The following is an 8,042-nucleotide window of genomic DNA, read 5'->3' as shown; positions in this document are numbered from 1 at the left end:
TGTTGTTAATAATTTTGATGAACTTGTTAAAATTGGATTGAAAACTTTGTTCATCTTTGTTAAAACATATTAATTATTGTGCTGACCTTGTTGAAATTATGTTTGAAAACTTTGTTAATTTTAGTTAAATCTTGTTAATTTTTTTTATCTTATCACTACAAGAAACATCATTAAAATCGATAGCCAAATCGACAAAAAAGCCATCGATAATATTAAAAATCGACGGCAAAAGTTATCCCTTTTATACGAGTCGATTTTTTAAAAATCTAATAAAATCGACGGCTTGCTAGGCCGTCGATAAATTTTTAATAAAATCGACAACTAATGTGTCGATAATATGAATTTAAGATATTTACATATTTAATAAAATCAACAGCCTGACTGTCAATAATATTATATAAAATCGACAAGATATCTGTCGATATTTAATTTATTAAAATTGACAAATCAGCCGTCGATTTAATTATTAAAGTATCGACAAAGTCATCGTCTATTTTTGTTTTCTTTTGTCTATTTTAAATTAAAAAAGTGACAACAGTGTCGTCGATTTTAATAGCTATATTTTTTATTCATTTTTTTTCATTTGAAAATAATAGACAATTAAAATAAATAAATTTTTAAATATAAAAATAAAATTTATACTAAAGATTAAAAAATGAGGCAAATAAATTTTTAAAGAATATTCTATTATTATGTATCAATAGGATCACTACACCAAATTGAACAGATAGCTACACTTAATTTGTGACAGTTGTTTTAAGGGTCTTTATTAATTAACATTGTGACACTTATACACTTAATTTTAAAAGCGTCAGTACTCTGTCTATATCTTTCACTATTTTTTTTAACTTTCTAATTTTTTCAAAACTGGATTTCACTATTTCACTGTGGTTTCCGATGAGATGAGAAGAGGTGAAGAATAGGGAAAGTAACACAGCAAGCTTCACCATGCTTCAGTTCGTCGTTCATCGTCTCACCATTCACCATCGCGGTTCGCATTCGCTGTTCATTGTCGCGGTTCGCGTTCGCCGTCCCTGCGTTGTCCTTTCTTTTCCTCTCTTTTCCGAGTGCGAACCCTAATTCTCCGTACGGTGACTTTTTCTTCTCTTCCAACCTCAATACTTGACTTTGATAGTGAGTATTCAATTGTTCTTCTATTATAATTTTTACCCTGCAATTTTTTTGTTGTTGCTTAATGTTTGTTGTGCTGAAATTGTTGCAATTGTTGGTTCTTAGTACTCTATTTTGTTGTAATTTATCGTAATGATTATATCCTCATGTTCATATTTGCTATTTTTATTTGAATTCTCTTATTTATTTTTCCGCACTCAACATGTTCGATAAAATGCTTCAACTAGATTTCTTTGAATGCTGTATTTCTTATTTCTTCTTTTGATTTCTTTGATTTTTTGTGCCTTGATGATATCATGAACGGGTTAGTGACCTTCTTGAATTATGCAAATTGCTACAACAGAGATGGAAAAGCTAATTTGCTGAACTTATTGTTCACTGGTGGTTAATCACGAGGTATGATTTGAAAACTGTTACGATTGCCCTATATCTATAGCTTTATAATTATGGAAAGTGATATGCAAGTGATTATCCAACAAGAAATTAAAAAAAAAAGAAGAAACAGAACAAAAAATCCAAATGGTATTGTTCTACTCAATGAATAAATGTTCATGTGAGTGAAAACCATTTCCAGAAAAGGATTCCATTTTTACATTTTGATTTTGATTTGATATAATTTGGTACTTTTAATGTTGCTTGTGATTTTCAATTTTTCATTGATTCTTAATATGAGAGCTCATGCTTTATATCTTATTATGTGGTAGATTGTTTTGTTGAAAGCTTTAAATTTTATTTGCTTTAGAATTCATTTTTATTTTCCTAGCACATAACCTGCTCAATGAAATGCTTCAACTAAATTAACAAACAGGTTGGCAAATGCTTCAACTAAATTAACAAACAGGTTGGCTGTGGAAAACTTGAATGAGTTGTGCTGGTACCCTAAAATGTGGACAGGTATTTCTCTAAACCCTTCTGAATGAGCTTTACTATCTAATTCCGAAGGCACAATTTGGACAAGTATTTTTTCTAAAACTTGGGTTTTATACATTAGCTAATTAAGTCAAGTTTATTTTTCGTTTAAACTTTTCAAACTCTGCTTGATTATGTGCTATGAGTTATGACTGTCCCGGTCATCAATTTGTGACATCAGTCTCTATTTTGTAGATGGCTCACGTCAGGTGCATAGTTCAGCAAGCTTAGGGGTAAAAACTAATTATTCTTTATATTCCTTATATTTTGATTCCACTTACATATTAAATGAGTATGACTTATTTTTCTTCTAATTTTAGACTAAGGTTTCATATCAGTGAGTCAATGACAATATAATTCATGATAATTATTAGTTCGCACGTCATGTTACAAATTAAAATGATAAATAGTCTTTTTCCCCTCCTTTTATTAATCTAATGAGTTTTAGAATTGAGTTATAAATAGTTTTTAGTGTTGAGTGACACCAGGTACTTTTTAAAAAAATCTATTTTTGTAACTGGGTCTTCTTTGTTCTCCTTAAAGGTTGGAACTTGTTTTTAAACTAATGTTAGCTTAGTTCAAGTGGTTCTGCATTGGTTAATTGGTATAATTTGGTCAATGTCTAGTTCTAGTATGCCTATAAGTTGAAACTATTTAATTTGGTTAATGTCTAGTTCTAGTATGCCTAATTAATTGTTATTATTTAATTAGGAGTTTTGATGGACATTATCTTTACTGCATATTTAATTAAGGCATTCGAATCCAATCCCATCGATAAGGCTTTGTTCATTACGTGGTGCTATGGCTCATGTATTTTGTATATCTGATTTTTGAGATATATGCCACAGGCCAGGTTCGATCAATCTTCAAATTTGTGTTCTCCAATCATTACGGATTCACCTTTAAGACATTTTTAATTGTGTTCTGTTTTAGTCATAAATAATTACTACTTTCCAATTTTTTGTAGAAAAATTTAACCTATTGGAATAATTACTATTTTGCATTTTCTTCTTATTGATGCACTTACCACTGTATATGATGGGTGATTCTGGCACCGTGGAGTCTGTGTTTAGGGCCATTCTATTTGTATGAAAATATTAATTATTTAGAAATTTCTTCCTGCAAATTTAGAGCATGCTTTGTATTTCACTGATATTGAATGGCTTACACCTTTTGGACATTAATTTGAGGCAATGAACAATAGTAATCTAAAACCTAGTTCAAGAAATGTACTATGCTTGTGCTTGATTGTTGCTAGTGGTTCCAGGCTGGTTAATTTTTCTGTGTAAAATATCAATAATAGAGCAGATATAATAACTCTTATTATTTCTCACTGTTACAACTCTTACACTGTATACATACCCAAGCATAGTTTAGTTGTTGATGAAGCCCTCAAATATTTTAATCTTTTGCTTATAACTACTACTTCTTGCTCTTGGATTATTTTCATAGTTTATTCTTGTGTTTTCAACCCGGATTTGAAGTGACTGAAGATTGATCATTCACCATAAGGCTTTTGGACTGAACCAGAATAATGTTGTCAACTGCAAAAGAAGCTATTGAGCTTGCATCAGAGGGACTGGATACCATTGAAGCAATTGATTGTGATTTAGGATCATCTTGGAGTTTCCTTTTGGGAACTTGATTCCAAGTATACTGTGTTGGTATGGTGCAATCAAATACTTCAATGTTTCCTTCTGAATTGAGAGGTGAAAAGGTTTGATTAAGGCCTATCTGTGAAACCTTTGTCATGTTTGGATCAGGAATGATGTTATTAGTAGCTAGTGCTCTTCTTTGTTCTGTTTTATTAAGCTCTGACAAAGTGAAATCAGATTCATGAAGTTGCACTAATCCATTATTTGGACATCTGAAGCCGTCAATTGAAACTACATTTTGTTGCTTGTTCATAGAGTTACTTAATACTATAGCTTCCGGGATCTTTCGGATTCAAATCCGGATTCTTTATTCCACTTGAGGAGCACTTCTTCTGATCTCTCTGCTTCTGCAACCTACTCAAGTAGAGCCTGTATTCCAAGGTATGATGCTGAGTGTATATGTTATGGTCTTCAATAGAATTAAGCATTTATGGTTGAGTAGAGACGGGTTCTAAACATCATTGTCCACTTGATTTGCAGATATTTGGAGCCAAATTGTCTGAAGGTGTTTTCATTGGCTCATTTCTCTCCATGTCATCAATAGCAGTGGTATGTTTTCCCTGTTTCTCCAAACCAAAAATTACTGTATATTCCCCCCTTCATACTAAATCAGTTAATGGTTCCATCCCCACACCTTTATCCCAAATCCCAAACATGAAAACCTTATAAGTTCATTTAATTGTAAATTTTTATGAGCTTGGGGTTATGCCATGTATTTCAAACAAATTCAAGTGTGCATTCTTGGTGGTAATCTTTCTTTGGATATTTTTAATTTCCTATATTTCATGTTCCATTGCAAGTCCTTTTATTTGTGAATGCATTCTAATCATTGCATTCTCTCATTTGCAGAGGACAAGAGTTGCTTGTGAAGTAATTGTTGAAGCTGGATACTATTGAGGTTGAAGGTGAAGCGAAGTTGCGGAGAAAAGTTGAGGATTAAGTTACAAGTACAATTGTTAGCTTTATATGTTTGGATTAAGTTGGGATTTTTTGAATTTATATTTTATGGATTATGACTATGTAAAATTTGTAGAATTCAATTTTGAAATATATTGTTTCTATTTTTGTAAAACTTGTGAGATTGAGTTTAAATTTGTTGAAATATAATGCTATTTATTATTTTGTTGGTAGACACATAAATTATTATTTATAATAGTAATAATTTTTTAATAATTAATAAAAGAAAGCATTGATGTTGGAGAGATTATGACAGTTTAAAACCGTCACTAAATATAGGAAAAAACTGTAATAAGAATTAATAATTTAGTGATGGTTTTAAATCGAAAAATCATTACTAAAAATATTGTGACGGTTTAAATAGTCTATAAATATACCTAAAAATTGTCATAAGAACTAATAACTTAGGGACGGTTTAAAATAGTCATGAAATCTAAAGAAAAATGGTCAAAGGAATTAGTAATTTAACGACAGTTCTAAAACGTTGCGAAATACAGCATAAAAAACACCTTTACAAGTGTTACAGATTAGTGATGGTTTTATACTTCAAAAACCGTCACAAACAATTTAGCGACACTTCTTACCAACGGTGGTCCAAAACCGTCACTATGTTAACTGGCGACGCTCAAATTTGTGACATTTTTTTTATCGTCGCAAAACCATTTTTTGACTGTTAAAACCGTCACCAAGCATTAAAAAAAAACCATCGTCAAAATGCTATTTTGTTGTAGTGGATGCCTAATAATATTGATTCACAAGAAGAAAACTATACATATAAAAAAACTAAAATACATGTAAAATTAAATAACAAAACAACTTCTAAACTTTTTCCCGTTATGTGTGGTAATTATGAAACTATACATATAAAAATACTGAAATAAGGAGAAGAGAACTACTAGCTTACAAGTATGGTATATTAAGAGGGAAAAAAGTGGCTGAACACATAAATAAAGGTCACTAAAACTAACTAATATCTGTTTGCTCTTGCTTCCAAAGCATGGACACAAAATTTGCATAGCTATAGTTTAGCACCTTGTCTTCCATACCACCAAGTCATTTCATATACTTTCATTTTTCTTCCTTTTCCTCCACATAGAGACTGAATTGAAAATTGAGTGAACTATAGACTTTCATAATAACTAAACCTTGATAATGTGCTTCACAAAGATTGCAACAATCAATGTTGTTTTAACTAGTAATGATAATGACATAGGAATATGAAGGAGGAGAGAAAGGATGACATACTTGATACCATATGCAGACTGCAGTTACCGGAATGAAAATGGCGAAAACTTGCCATGCCACCTGAGACATCACTGCAATAGTTCCCAGAATTTGTATTACAGAGAAAGCACACCATCTTAATTTGGTTGCCATCTCCAAATCTAGAATACTTTGATTTGTAGAGACCTGAAAATGGAAAAGAAAATAGTTGTTATTAACCTTCCATTTCACTTAATTCTAATTAGTCCTTAGATACTTCTTTAAATAGTTTGGTGTATCATATTCCAAGGTGATCATATTCTCCAAGAATTAGAATAGGGTCGTCATGCGTTTGATCATATCTTTAAATAGCTTTGAGCTATTGACCCACTATCTTCGCCTAATGAGTATGCAACTGCACTAACCCATATATATGCAGCTTTATCTTATTCCCCATAAAAATAAATTAAAAATATAAAAAAAATAGTCAAATTCAGAGAACTCAGGTTTCTGAAAGAGCCACTTTGAGCGTGAGGTGATGGAGACTTTAATGGACCCTCTCCTAAAAAACATTTTAACTTCCAGAATGATGATACACCCTCTTCAGCTACTCTACTATTTGTTCTTAGTGCCAACGCTGTGCAATAAACCACAACCTCTAAACTTGAATATTGGGAGTTTGGGACTCTTAAGAAAAAAAAAGGGTATTGGGACTCTTGATAGAAATGGAATGTGCACTGTTATCTCAATTCTCAAGTTTAAATCACTTGGTTACTGGTAAAACAATTTGCCAACAAAATCATGTCACAATACAAAGACAGTTGATGGTGCATTGTCAATTTCTCATTCAGCCTACAATAACATTAGTCGTAAGGAATGTACTTTAATTAAATTAATGTGACAAGGATAACACAAAGTAACAATACTAATAAAAATAATTGTTATTAAAATACTAAAATGGAAGTCAGATTTTTTTCCCTCCAAAGAAATGCAACAGAGCATGGTCGGATTTTACTTTGGTTCATTAGAGAAAGAGTAGGCACTAGGCTAGAAAAAACAACACACATACCGACCCTGCATATACTTCACCTTTGCAAAAAAATAATAATAAAAAAAGGTGCTTGCATTGAGCAAAAATCAGAAACTGAATATTGAAGCATCTTCAACGAAAACAAGGATCAAACAGTTCATCTCAATAAAATCAATCCAAAGAAGTGGTTATACTTGGAAATGAAAGAGCCCTACAAGCACAGGAAGCAAGATCTATACATTATACTAGACTGAAAACACAGTAACAGCATGGTCATCAATGTCAAAATAACATCTATCTTTTGTGATCAATCTTAACTCGTTGGAATGTTAGATAAATGTTTCATGTTTCTTCAATGCAATTAATTATGTATGTCTATGTGTCTATATTATTCCCAATGTAATTAAACTAATCTTAACATTTAGGATATAACAATAAAATTGCATATAGCAAAGTCTAGATTGACATGCAAGAAATAACAACAAGTTCACTTAACAATTTGAGGAAGACGATTTATCTATCGAGGGATGGAGCTTCTGCACTTTGATTTATCCATCAAACACCTCTCATCATTTTAGTGAGACGATCGCCGCTCTCGCCAACGGAGATGTTGAGGACAAGCTTCTGCACTTTGATTTCCCTCATAGGGTTCGCAAGCTTCTTCTCTTATGCCTGCATACATTAAAGTGTTCACACTCATTCCAAGTTGTATAAGAACAAAAACAATTCAATATATAAACAAAATCTGAACGTAGATCTAATCTGAAGAAACATATGCATATGAAGAAAGGAATAACCATGGCGCTTAGGGGAAGGAAGTGAAATGCAGCAGCGCAGCAACAACAGAAATGTCAATTCACTCTGCTTTCTAGGGTTTATGAACTAACTATTTCTCTATACAAAATCTTCATTCATAGAACCGAATCAAACTCCAAGAATTAGAATAGGGTCGTCATGCGTTTGATCATATCTTTAAATAGCTTTGAGCTATTGACCCACTATCTTCGCCTAATGAGTATGCAACTGCACTAACCCATATATATGCAGCTTTATCTTATTCCCCATAAAAATAAATTAAAAATATAAAAAAAATAGTCAAATTCAGAGAACTCAGGTTTCTGAAAGAGCCACTTTGAGCGTGAGGTGATGGAGACTTT

General features: G+C 31.8%; 2 long non-coding RNA genes across 9 annotated transcripts; one reads left to right on the top strand and one right to left on the bottom strand.

Annotated features, from left to right (window-relative positions):
* On the top strand, nt 713-4,814 carry LOC107619048. 8 transcript variants are annotated; one of them, XR_001615485.2, is made up of 7 exons: nt 718-1,086; nt 1,475-1,527; nt 1,940-2,025; nt 2,236-2,273; nt 3,493-4,076; nt 4,176-4,244; nt 4,545-4,814. It is a non-coding gene; the product is annotated as an uncharacterized LOC107619048 (long non-coding RNA). The 8 variants fall into 8 exon arrangements; XR_001615483.2 differs by having other exon boundaries at nt 713-1,086; nt 2,236-4,076; XR_001615481.2 differs by having other exon boundaries at nt 713-1,086; nt 1,441-1,527; nt 2,236-4,076.
* Nucleotides 5,402-7,814, bottom strand: LOC107619564. Its single transcript, XR_001615692.2, has 3 exons — nt 7,683-7,814; nt 7,382-7,557; nt 5,402-6,062 (listed from the first exon to the last, which is right to left on the bottom strand). It is a non-coding gene; the product is annotated as an uncharacterized LOC107619564 (long non-coding RNA).

Source organism: Arachis ipaensis, chromosome B09 (genome assembly GCF_000816755.2).
Source record: "Arachis ipaensis cultivar K30076 chromosome B09, Araip1.1, whole genome shotgun sequence".
Classification (NCBI taxonomy): Eukaryota; Viridiplantae; Streptophyta; class Magnoliopsida; order Fabales; family Fabaceae; genus Arachis; species Arachis ipaensis.
This window is presented reverse-complemented; position numbering and strand designations above follow the sequence as displayed.